Source organism: Panicum virgatum, chromosome 9N, assembly GCF_016808335.1.
Source record: "Panicum virgatum strain AP13 chromosome 9N, P.virgatum_v5, whole genome shotgun sequence".
NCBI classification, from domain to species: domain Eukaryota; kingdom Viridiplantae; phylum Streptophyta; class Magnoliopsida; order Poales; family Poaceae; genus Panicum; species Panicum virgatum.
This window is the reverse complement of record NC_053153.1, coordinates 75,681,294-75,694,114: the sequence shown is the minus strand read 5'-3', so window position 1 is coordinate 75,694,114 and position 12,821 is coordinate 75,681,294.

The window sequence follows — 12,821 nt, the reverse complement described above, 5'->3', positions numbered from 1 at the left end:
AGATACGTCAGCTCTACTTGACGGAGTCATAGACTCGTCGCACCGGTCCTTTCTTGCAGTGGTTCAGCGCGTGAAACTTAACGTGCTGCGTCCACGTCCACCAGCGGAGTTTATTCCTGTTGATCCACGATGGGTGCCCAGGTGATATGTCGTCGGATTATGTTTTTAAAAATACATTTGTTTCGTATACGTTTCGTACATAATGTACTTACCTTTGATCGTTCTATTTTTCAGGTTGAGTGAGGCTGGTCTTCTTACTATAGGTCGTCTTGCTGAGAGTGGTTCAGTACAGCTGGAGAGGTCCCTACTGACAGCTCTAGTTGATAGATGGAGGCCTGAGACAAACACCTTCCACCTCCCTTTTGGGGAGATGACACCGACCCTACAGGACGTTGCGATGCTGCTGGGTCTTCCTATCAGTGGGGATGCCGTAGGGCCTCGTGTCGTCCCGCCTACGTGGTTGGACGATCTAGAAGAGCGTTTTGCAAATATTGACATCGCGATTGATGTAGAAGAGCACCCAAAAGCAACAGGCTCTGCCAAGGCATAGATCCTCCAGTTCCAGGTACATACCTTGTTTTGTTACGATTAATGTTAGAGTTATGCTTTTGACTAGTGCAGTTATGGTTTTATTTTATAATTGATCTCGCACTCATAAATGTTCATCTTTTCTATGCAGCCCGACAATTTGGCACATGATGCTGATGATGATAGCGTCACTCGATCCCTTGAGGCATACCTATTGTGGTTGTTTCGATACATAATGTTCAACAACTCACACGGGGCCTATGTGGATAGGGTGCTTGTGCCTTACGCACTGGAGATCGCAGAGGCAGCTGTGGAGGAAATGCCTCAATACAGTTGGGGTGCAGCGATACTTGCAGCCACGTACCGTGGCCTCTGCAAGGCATCGGTGCAAAATAAGCACAATGCAATTCTTACAGGATGTCCAATTCTGCTACAGCTTTGATCGTACGAGAGGATAGCAATTGGTCGCCCGCTTGTCGACCACTCACCGTATGAGCTGGATATGTACGGTGACACCGAGGACGATAGGCCCACCATGGGGACTCTCTGGTACGCTCGTCAGGTACGGAAATGACTGCTACTCGTACTATTCTGTTGGCAATTCTGTGCATATTATTTCTTATTTGTACATATTATTTCTTATTTGTATATATTATTATTAATTTTGTGCAGAAGAGGTGGGCCCACGTACAGTCTCGTCGGGCCTATCCTGATTTTGTGGCTGAGTTTGATCGGTTGACACCTGAAGACGTCGTGTGGGAGCCCTACTCCGAGTTGGCTATAAACACTCGTGCACCGATCGGGATATCTTCGGTTTGCTTTCAGGACCAGGCCTTTTGGATGACAACTACAACGTTGGTATACGACGTTTACATTGAGGCTCACTGCCCGGACAGAGTCAGGAAACAGTTCGGTCAAAGGCAGTTGTATCCTGTGCCGTCAGCATTGGATCGGGTCGAACTCCATGACCACAGATAACAATTCATATACTATTTCAGTGATTATGCATTGTATAGTTAACTAATCATATTTGACTAAATTGTTTTAAATATTTAGTTTATCGAGGACTGGGCAATCCTTCTCCAACATGTGGGTGACAAGGGTGCAGCCTTGGGTCGATGGCTGGGACCAGGCAGAGGCTTCGTACAGGGCGTACCTGAGTTGGTACCAGCCTCAGACTCGTTGCCGATTGATATATGCTGACATGCAACCACAGCCTCATGTTGCGACAGCACAGGATGGGTACGCACGACATAGGGATGAAGCATTAGCTGGGGCGGTGAGTCAAAGTTATCATCGCTTTTCAAATACTTTGGATTACAGTGTTAATGGCTTTTTTTTCTTGCTTGCAGTTTGAAATGTGCAGGTTGATGGACTTAGATGCCAAGGCGAATTTGATGAGGATTCGAGGGGGATCTATGATGGATAGGAATGAGCAAGAGTCGGCCTGGACCCGAGTTTCACAAAGATCCCATTTCATGCTTGAAGCCTTTGGTAGCCGGACATCGTACGATGACTCGTACGGCTCGTCTCAAGCCTCGACCTCGTTTCCTTGTGGTCCCACATAGCAGCAGTCTTCCCAAGCACCTTATTAGTCTCAGCAGCATTATCCAAGTACTTGAGGATACTTACTAACTTCCTACTTTGACGCCAACAATTAATTCTCAGTCCAAACAGGTGATGCACACCCACCTTACCAACCTCACGGAGGGACTCAGTTTAGTACCATGGCACCAGCTGCAGGGATGTCATTTCAACAACACAGGCACCACAGCGACCTTTCGGTAGACATATAGTCAATATCTTAATTTCAATTAATTGTGGTATCAAGTCTAATTCCTTTTGTATTTACATATAGGATCACAACAGTTAAATGATGCTGGACCTTCTTCGTATTACCCTACGGCGACAGCAGAAGGAACGCAAGGTAAATACCTAATCTGTAGTCCGAATTTATCATGTGCTTCTTATCTCTATGAATATTTTAAATAATTTGAACGGTTTACAGGATCGCACCACCAGCTTCCTGATATGGGTCATTCCTCGTATCCACCACCACCAGGTACGTATGATGAATATATACCAAAATATATGACTTATAAGACGATAATTAAGATATCTTAATTGCTACTGTATAGGGCCCACACAGGATACCTTTGAGGCGAACTTCGAAGATTGGAGTCGGTTATTTTCTACACCTAACCCGCAGGCCGATACTACCTTCCAGACACTTGTACCCACCGGACGTCCAGGTAGAGACGTAGGGCCTCAAGAGCGACACACCTACTCTACAGACCACGTCCACACTCAGCGTAAAAGAGGTCGACATGGCCGGGGTGGCCGGGGTGGTTAGGATGTGCTTCTAGCTGTTTCTGTATTTTTGTTATGGACATGTTATCATGTTATACTTATTTCGTTCTCATACATCACCTATTTCGTTCTCATTTGCGTATGTGTGTGAATTGCTAGCTTATACTTTTTATATTCATGTTCTTTACTAATGGTTTTTATTTGTATCCATATCTAAAACACATCTAATGGCTATAGCAATTTGTTGGGGGAGCCTGCCGCCCCCTGCCGGGCGGCAGGCCCCCTGCCGCCCAGTGGAGTGGCGGTAGGGGGCCTGCCGCTGCCGCCCGGCAGGGGGCGGCAAGCTCCCGCCAAGGGCGTCCGCACAAATAATTTTTTTTTTAATTTACATATAAGTCCCTGCCGCCCCCCTGCCGGACGGTAGGGGTACAAAACTGTAAATTGTGATATTGAAAATATATTTCTGTAATAAATATTTTCGAAAAATATAAAAATAAAAAAGACGCGGTCTCCTGTCTTGCGGCCCAAAGCCGGAGCTCCTCCTCCTCACGTGCTGGGCACAAAACCGTTACGCGGCTGCGGCTCGCGCCCCCATTTCATTCTTTACAGGATTCCTTCTTTACACGATCTGCCCGCGTGCCTCACAGCTGATTCACTGTTCACCCAGCCCATCTCGGCATTCAGTTACTTCGCCGTTGCCCTTCTCCCGCAACTCCAAGCCCCGGCGCCTCGTCCGCTGCCCGACCGCTGGTTGCTGGATTGCTGGCGCTTGAAGATGCGGCAATGAAAACCGCCGAGAGCAACGATCTAGCTGCGTCGGGGAACACGCTTGCGCCTCCGCTGTGCTCAGCTCGGCTGCAGCTGCCATGGAAAACGCCGGACTCATTCAAGGCACTCTGTTTGGCCGGTCTGCCTCTGTTCAATGTTCATGGTGGCTCCGCAGGTACCCGTCCCCTTTGGGCCATCTTCCAACGGTGACGCGCCCGGCCACGGGCCACACCCACCTGTTCTCGCGCCTTCTTAATGGTGGCATCAACGCTGATCGCCCGGCGCATACTGTTACTGTCCCAGTCGCTCGATGAAAAGGATGCTCAGCTCAGCTCAGTCAAGCTCAAGCAAGCAAGCAGAGGTGACAGGGATGCGCATCGGCCCGGCTTGGCTCGTCGAATCAGGAGGCATGCTCCAAACACCGGGCGCACGGGCGCCTGGAAAGCCACATCTGTTTTTCATAGATCCCGTTTGGTTTGTAGCGTGTTAGTAAATAGTGACAGTTTGACTGCTAATTACGGTGTCAAACAAAGTCAGTTTACAAAACCAACTTCAGAACCCCCGCGCTAGTGACCCTGAAGAATTTAACGAGGCCTTTGACCGCGTATTTAGAGGATGGCTACTGTAGCATCACTATATCAAATCATCGATTAATTATCGTCATTAAATTCGTCGCGAAAAGATACACTCATCTCTAAAAAAAAAATTTTGCAAATAGATTTCATTTGGTCTTTCATGCGGAAACTAGAACAGGCGCGCTCCTAACCAAACAAGTCCATACTCTCTAATTAAAAGGAAATGCTTTGTAGGTTGCAGCCCTGGTTCTTTCCCCCATCAATGTCGCTCGGAACAGCAGTTGCGTTGCGTCCGTCCTGCGCGCCGGATTCGTTCAGTGGCGACGGGCGGTGGTGGGCATTCATATCAAACGCGAATTAGGGGCGGTGGTCCGCGCGCGTACGCCCTCGATCACCAGTGACTTGGGCGGCGTCAATCCTCAACCGCTGTACTGCTGATGTGTATCAGCATCACCTGCCATATTCAGAGTTCAAACCCATGCAGGAAGTTCTCTGAATCTCTCACGGGAGGCTTCGCTACTCCGTGTAGCAGAAGCAGTGCACGGAGCAGCAGCAGCAGCTTCTTGAGTTCTCTGCTTGTATGCTATTTGAAATCGCCTTTTTTTGTTTTGAAATCGTCTGAATGTATGTATGCTCTGAACAAAAGCAAAATCAAAGGAACACTGCTGCTAGGATGGCTGTGTCCGTTCGGAGCTTTTAGAAGGGGACAAACACCATAATAATGTCATTCAAAAACGTCTGGTCCTATGCGTGATTAAATCTAGGATCTTGCCATCCGGATGTTTGTGGAAGCAAGGAGCTTTGCATTGCATCTAGACAAGCACTCATTTCACAATGCCCAGGGGCCAGGGAGATCTTTTCGTTCCATTACTGCTCCACCAAGGCGGCTTGCATCTAGACAGCGTGAAGCAGCTCGTGTGAATGATACCAAAGATCCCACTCCTACCGATTGCCACCTCATCAAGGGGATGTTTAGATGTCGAGGCTAAATTTTAGACCATATCACATCAAAAAAATCATTGTATTTATAAGTATTAAATAAATTTTAATTATAAAACTAACTGTAGAAATCTAGGGCAAAACTGCGAGATAAATCTAATGACATATATTAATCTCTAATTAGTGGATGGTTACTGTAGTATCACTGTAGCAAATCATAAATTAATTAGACTCTTTAGATTCGTCTCGTGAAGTAGCACTCATCTGTACAAAAAGTTTTATAAATTGATTTTATTTAATACTTCTAAATGGTATGATTCATTTTGATACGACAGGAACTAAAAAAATCTTTGAAAACAAATACTCTATATACTATCGGCCCTGGAGAGGGCGCGCTCAGAGCAGCCCGCCGCTCCCCGAGCGTTCCTCGGGCGCCACGTGCCCCGGAGAGAGAAGCCCGACGCGGCTTGTGGATTTGCCGCGCCCATGTGCCACAGTCGCAGCGCCTCGGTCCGTCCGCGCCCTGCCGGAGAGAGGGGGGAGGGAGGGCCAGCCGGCCGCCGCCGCGAGAAGGGAGGAGGAAGAAGGAGGCCGGTCGCGCGCGCAGGGGAGGGGGAAGGACGCCCGGCGTGGCGAGGAAGTGAGGAGAGGGGTGCACCGATGGGGAGGGAGGCCGCCACCGCTGTAGCACGAGGCCCGCCGCCGCGCGCGGATTCGGCCGGCGAGGAGGCCGAGGCCGGTACTCCCCCCACCGCCCGAATCTGCGCATGAGCACCTCAGCTGCCGCTGCCGGAGAGGACTGGCCGCCGGGAGCAGGGGCGGGGTGGTGGCGGGGCCCCGCGCCCGCAACGGCGGAGCCCCGCTCCGGCCGCTGGAGCCATGCCCGCCGTTGTGCCGGCCCCACCTCGCTGCTGCCTTGGACGGCCACCTGCGCCGCGAGGAGCCGCCGTCGGCACCTTCGCCGGCACGACGCGGGCGGGGAAGACAGCTCGAGGCCGGCCGAAATCCCGGACGCCGCGGCAGGTCCGCTCCGGCTGCCCGACGTCTCCGATATGGCCTCCCACAAGGCCTCTCCGCTCCGCTCTGGCCGCCGCGCGCGTAGGGGATATGGCGGCGCCGCGCGGCGAGGCAGGAGGGAGGAGGAGGGGGCGGAGCTCGAGCAGGCCATGGATCCTCCGTGGCCCTGCGCGGCCTGGGAGGGGGGGCGCTCGTGTTGTCGGTCGAAACCCACCAGCGAGCAGCGACAGGCAACACGAAGAGCCGGAAGGTCGCCGGGGCGCTGGCAGGCACTGCTCCCTCGTCGACGGCCCGCAATTTCAGCAACGCGCCGCGGCTTGTGAAGACGCAGGGCGTGCCACCTGACCTATACCCGATCAGGAAGGTGCGGACGTGCTTGCAATGATTTGCCTGTATACACAAACACGTGGAAATATAAGTCCGAGCCGTGGTCGACTCCCCGGGACGACTCTTGCATCGGCTTTAAAGAGCCGATCGAGTCCCGGTGTCAGATGGGATCTGTATTTATCCGGATATTGATGAATAAAGCAAATAACTGTAAAGCTGCTTCAATTAAATCTAATTGATCTAATCCACAACGGTAAAGGCTTCACTGCTAGATCGGAACATCCTACACGTGACTGGGCCTAATAAACGTAACAGATAACTAAGCTATAACCAAAACAGAGGCCTAAGAACTAGTAAGAGCCGATTCCCGGATCAATTCCCTGTTAAGACTAAAGCAAAGCATCTAAGACGCCACCGGATCGTCCAACCCGTTTGCAAGGCCTAACCTAGCAGATATTATGCCAACTCTTAAGAACAAGAGCAAACCGTAACAGATCAGATCTACTAAACATGAAAGAAGCAGGGTGTCGTCTCTATACAACTAATCCTATATGACAAGAACTAGCATAAGATTGAAACGTGACTGCACAGAGACAACATGATATTCGTAGATGATAAACAACAAGGCACGATAGATCTACTAAAAGCCATGCTACGAACATCAAGATAACTAGCATTACTCGCCATCAAAAACGCTTCAGTACAAGTAATACCAAGGTAAAAAGCAAGAACAACGCTGCCCTGATCGCGAGAAGCGATCAGGGCAGCATGGCGCTTACTTGGATGAAACCCTAAGATTAGGGGTGGCGATGCGCCGAGGGTTGTTGTTTGCGAGACGTGATGACGCTCTCCTTTAAGAATAACAAAGGATACATATTTATAGTCCGGAGACTTGGGAAACAATCTAAACTAATCCTGTCCCGATCGGACTCTATCTCTAATCTTAAACTAAATCTAAGGATACATGGCCCATGTGGCCCAGATGCTCACGCAGGAGCCGATTTACAAGTCTTCTTAATCTTCTGCTTCAAGCCCATCTTGCTTTCGGCCCATAAACTAATCCTGTTAATTAATGGCGATAACAGCTCGTCGCCGGCGGAGGGAGCAGGGAGAGGGCGGCGGAGGGAGTAGAGTGAGGTGGAGGTGGAGGCGGAGAAAACAAGACAGAGACGGGCGGCACGGTCGGTGAAGAGAGAGAGAGAATGGGGAGGGAGGGGGTGGGGGTGGGGGATAAAGGAGAAAAAAATTGATAAGCGGATCTGCTGCTCGTAGTTGGTATAAAATAGAAGATATAGAAGATCATTAGTGCGGAAAACATGTATATGGAGGATAGAATCTCGATAACTAGGTAGAAATATTTTTTTGAGGATAAAAATAAAGTACCCCGAGTGCGGACGGTCTAAACCCGTCACTATGGGACGCGGCACGAGCCGACCTGCGGCACCGCCCTCCAACATACCTTTGTTCCTACGTAACCGTCAACATATCAACCATTTTGCTCCACAATTCTAACTGGGCGCGGCGTAGCGCGCGGTTTGCCTAGTTAATATGATCCCACAGCCAGGGAGAGGATGGTGGTACAAGATGTGTAACTGAGAAAGAAAAAGAAGCGGAAGGACGGTTGGAGAGGGTCCTGGACCTCTCCATCCTGTAGCAAGTCGATCGTCTCATTTTTTGTTTTCACAGTTGCAACCATTCCAAGATCTACATCTGATGAATTGCTACTACATGCAATATATTTAGCTATTTTAACCTAATAGTCGGCATCAATTAACTCTCTCCTGATACTTTTATGACTGCAAACTGTGCCATTTCTACGCCCTCTATTACTCAGTTTTATTTGGATTAGTATTCCGAGCTACCTAAAAATTGTTTGGTAGCTACGAATGCTGGCCCTCAATTGTAATATATGGCTTGACAGAACCTATCGGCTGCACATGCCATTCAATCGGTACTGCTGTTAACATTCAACTCCTATAATTCTCATGAGTGACAGAAAATCACTCGACTTCTACCGAACCATTAGCCTAGCCATCTAGCGACCTACACATACTAGTGTTCAAGCATAGGTATCTAGGAATCATACAGCTAAGGTTCCAAGCAACTCCTTTAAACTTAAATACGCAAGTAGATAGGAATAATAAGTTGCATAAATTTAAAATAGATAGGACATGCTCCGGGGCTTGCCTGGGATTAACACTAGATCAGTGTTAGTTAGAAGATAATCACTCAGCGAGCATCTTCCTTCGGTCGTGCACATCGGGGTCCATCCATCCATCTTCTAGACGTGTCCACTATTCACCGTCTTCTGGCTCGAATCCAACGTCACATTTTTCACGTGGTTCATCTATCATACCTAAATGAAATGCAACAATGCATATGTATGAATGCAAAGTTCCGAGTTATTTAGCGATTTAGGTTTTATTATTTTTCCTTCATGATAAAGTTGTAGTCTAACATAAAGTGAGTTGGATGTGAAACTTCTTAATTAACATTTCCTGTGAGTTGGATGTGAAACTTCTTAATTAACATTTCCTGGGCAGTCATTTATAGAATAGTAATTTAACATGATTTAGTTCGTGAAAGGAACATGGTGGTTTTTTAAAATTTTGCTAAGTCATGTAACACAAGTATTTCAACAAACAATAGTCAAACAAGAATAAATTGTACATGTCAAATAATGCAAGTAATGGTAATGAAATTTTAACTAAGTGTTGGTGACCTACTAATGAGCCTACTGTACATTTTTCAGATTTAACGGAGTACTACACAAGGCATGAAAAATAAAGTAATTTATAGTGACATAGACCAAGGTTAATTTATACATACCATTCTACTAAGATTTTGTTAAGTAATAAACCCTAAACTTTTGTAGAGCATCTACATAACTAGGATATGATTCTGTGCAACTTTTATCTACAAACTTGCAATATACTGACCAGTGCAAAAATAACCAATTAGACATAGGAACAACATGAGCTAAACAATATATCTATTTTTACTAGGTATTTGACCTTCAAACTTTTACTGAGTGTTTATGATATGGTGCAAAGCATGTTGTGAATTTTTCATATTTTCTCGGGTAATAGAACTATTTATCATGAAATAGCACTATTAACCATGGATTAAATCAAAACCAAATCTAGAGAGTTGTGATGGCTCCTAAACTTTTACCATATTGTTCATTTAGTATCTAAAGCATACTGAAAAATTTTTACTTGAAAATACCAAGTAGAACATCAAGAACAAAATATAGCATTTAATCCTAGCCTAGAACAAGATCTAATAAGAACCCATATCTACACTTATCTTATGGGCCTACAAATTTTACACAGTGTTCAACTTTCAGGTACATAGTTTCTGTACAAAAATCACATGCAGGTCATGTATACAACTCCTAGAATAATTATGAGCTATTATTTCTAATCTTTATCCTACATTAAAAACAAAACAAAATCTGAGTATGCGCATGTAATGAAAGTTGTAGAGTTTGTTTCAAGGACACCAAAACAGTTGAGTTTGTATTTTTAATATTTTTCTACGAATTGTTATGTATTTTACAAGTTTGCTGTTTTGAAGTTCATGAACATTTTGCAGACCCTAGAACTTTGGTTTCTTTTAAGGGGGAGCCCCTGGCCGAGCTTGGAAACAGGGGAGGCAAGGATGGCCGGAATCCGGCGATTCCCCTTGCCGGCAGCGAGAGGCCGGTGGGGGGAAAGGAGGAGGGAGTCGAGGCACACCTCTAGGAGGTCTCGGGTCACGAGAAGATGGCCCGAGGCGGCCTGTCCGCGGTGAGGGCGGCCGGCGGCGGACTGCGCCGGTGGAGGCGGCGCTCCGGCGGTTGTGGGCGGCGGGGAGGGGGTCGGAGAGCTGCGCCACGACGAGAGGAAGCTCGCTGTGGGGTTATCTCGGGCATAGGAGGGTCGGAAGAGGGGGCTTCGCGGTGAGGTGCCCGCGGCGGCGCTCATGGCGGCGACGGGAGGTGCTCAGGCGGGCGAGGGCGAGCGGGAACGGGCCGGTGAGCTTCAGTGGGAGGCGGGGGAGGTGGTGGTACGCTCTGTTTGGGAAGGAGGGGGCCGCAGAGGGGAGCTCCATGGCGCTCAGGCGAAGCCGACGGCCATAGCGGGCGGCGGCAAGCTCCGGCGCACAGGAGCGAGCTCGATTCGGCTCAGGGATGGGAAGGGAGTGGAGAGGGAGGTCGGGAACGCGTGCTGCGCGAGCCAAAGGGGAAGGAGAGGGGCGAGGGCGCAGGTGAGATGGAGAAAGGGCGCACAGCACGGCTCGGGGCATTGTCCGTCCTCGGCATGCGCGAAGGGAGGCGGCGCCGCGTGGCGAGGTCGAGAAGCGTCGGGGAGGATCCGGGAGCGGGGAGGCGAGTCTGGCCGGGGAGGGCGGCGCATGGGCGGCGGTGAGATGGCGATGAATGGCGAGGCGACGGCGTTGCGATAGGGAAGGAGGAGATGGTGGCGAGGGCAGTTCTGTAAATAAACTGAAGTTCAAAATGCAGTTTGTAAATTCAGTTTTTTTCCTGACCTCAAATGAAAAACTTTTGAATACCAAACTTACTTAAAATTTCGAGATCTACAACTTTCGTTTTAGGCACCTTTTCATTTGAATAATGATTTGAAAGATAAATTTTGAAACTTGAGTGCATTTGAAAAGGTCCTATATGCTTCGAAATTTAAATTTTTCTCCCATTTTTGTGTGGCGACTCGAAAAACTTTGAACACAAAAGTTGTTCGTCATTCGAAAACCTATAACATTGGTTTTGGGCAAAAATCCATTTAAGCAACGGTTTAAAATTTATTTTGAAAACCTGTTTGTTACGATTTGAAAGATAATTTAAACGTTTAAAAACTGTGATTTGAACAACTCATCATTTCATGTGCAAAACTTCATTTAATTATGCATGATTTGATGCTAACAATCCGGGATTAGCTAGTTAAATATTTGGGCTGTCACAATTGTCTAATTATGTATGCAATCTCTACTGCTACTATATTTAGTTCCAACATTTCTATATTTTCATTTACTATGTTATGCTATATTTACTCATGTATATAGATCTGTTCTATTTGTAATGAAGAAACTGATGATGATGATAGAGCGCGCAACGCGCGCATTGTGTTCTAGTCTGTCTGACGACGAAGACAACCTCGCGGAGCCGGGTCGTCGTCGTCCCAGCACGCGCCTCGGCCGCGCCCCCGCGCCGGGATCCGCGGCGCCGACTAGCTCCCGGCACGGGCTAGAGATGCGCGCGCGTGGAGCGTGCTAGCAATGGGCAAAGTCGCAAAGACACGTGTGCTCTGCTCCCTGGTTGCAGCGTGGCATCTTCTACGCCTGGGGATCGTTGACGATTGGCTTGTCGTGCAGATGTTGGACGACCAAAACCTGAGCTGCAAACTTTCAAGTTTCAACTAGTAGGGTCTAACTGTTGTCGTTGAAACGGTCTCGCTTCATTACTTCCTGGCCGCTAAGGTAAGCTCACTCACAGATCGAAGTACCACGACAGCAGCCTCCGGCTAAGGCAACTAGTAGGGTCTAACTGTTGTCGTTGAACCAGCAAGCACGCAGCAGCCTCCGGCCTCCGCCGTTCGAAGTACCACGACATGGCCATTTCTTTGCTTGCTTGCCCACATCGGTCGGGCACAGATCAATCTGTCATTGGCGTTCCCGTTCTCCCTTGCTGGAAGGTCTGAAGGTTCGATCGGATAGTACAAGGTTTTTCACTTCCCTGCGTGGGAGGAAGGAGAGAATGAGGAAGAGGTTGGTAGATTCACCATCTACCAATACAATTATGCAAGTGCTTCTGAACAGAGTGGCGTAGCAGCCACCACCATCGTATTCAGAAGCTACGGTGCGCGCGAGACCTCATCCTCATCTCATCGTGTGTCTGGAGAGCCAAGAGATGGACGCGTGACAATGTGACATCATAGGCACAACTGATTCGGAAGTCAGCAGACTTCAAACCGTGTGTTGTGGTGCAGGGCGGCTGCAGGTTTTATCACCCCGCGAAGCTCCTCGCCAACGCAATTTTTGGCGCTTTTCTCTACCTTACTTTGTTCTCATCACTTCCTCCTGTTAGTGATTAGAGTGCCCTGGTCACTGCTGGGGCTTAAACTGCTATCAGGAGCCGCCACCATACTATTATACAGTCTGTCTAATTCAAGACATCTGCAGCCAAATGAATACAAGAAAGAGATGTACCTTCTGAAGTCAACCCGAGGAGTTGAGGTTGGCCAGTTCTACCAAATTTCTGTTTTAATTCAGTCTTAAAAAATTCCATTGAATTTGAGTTCACATCCTACAAAGGATTAAATCTTACTATTACTAATTGGAGGCTCCTTTGGAGCCTTT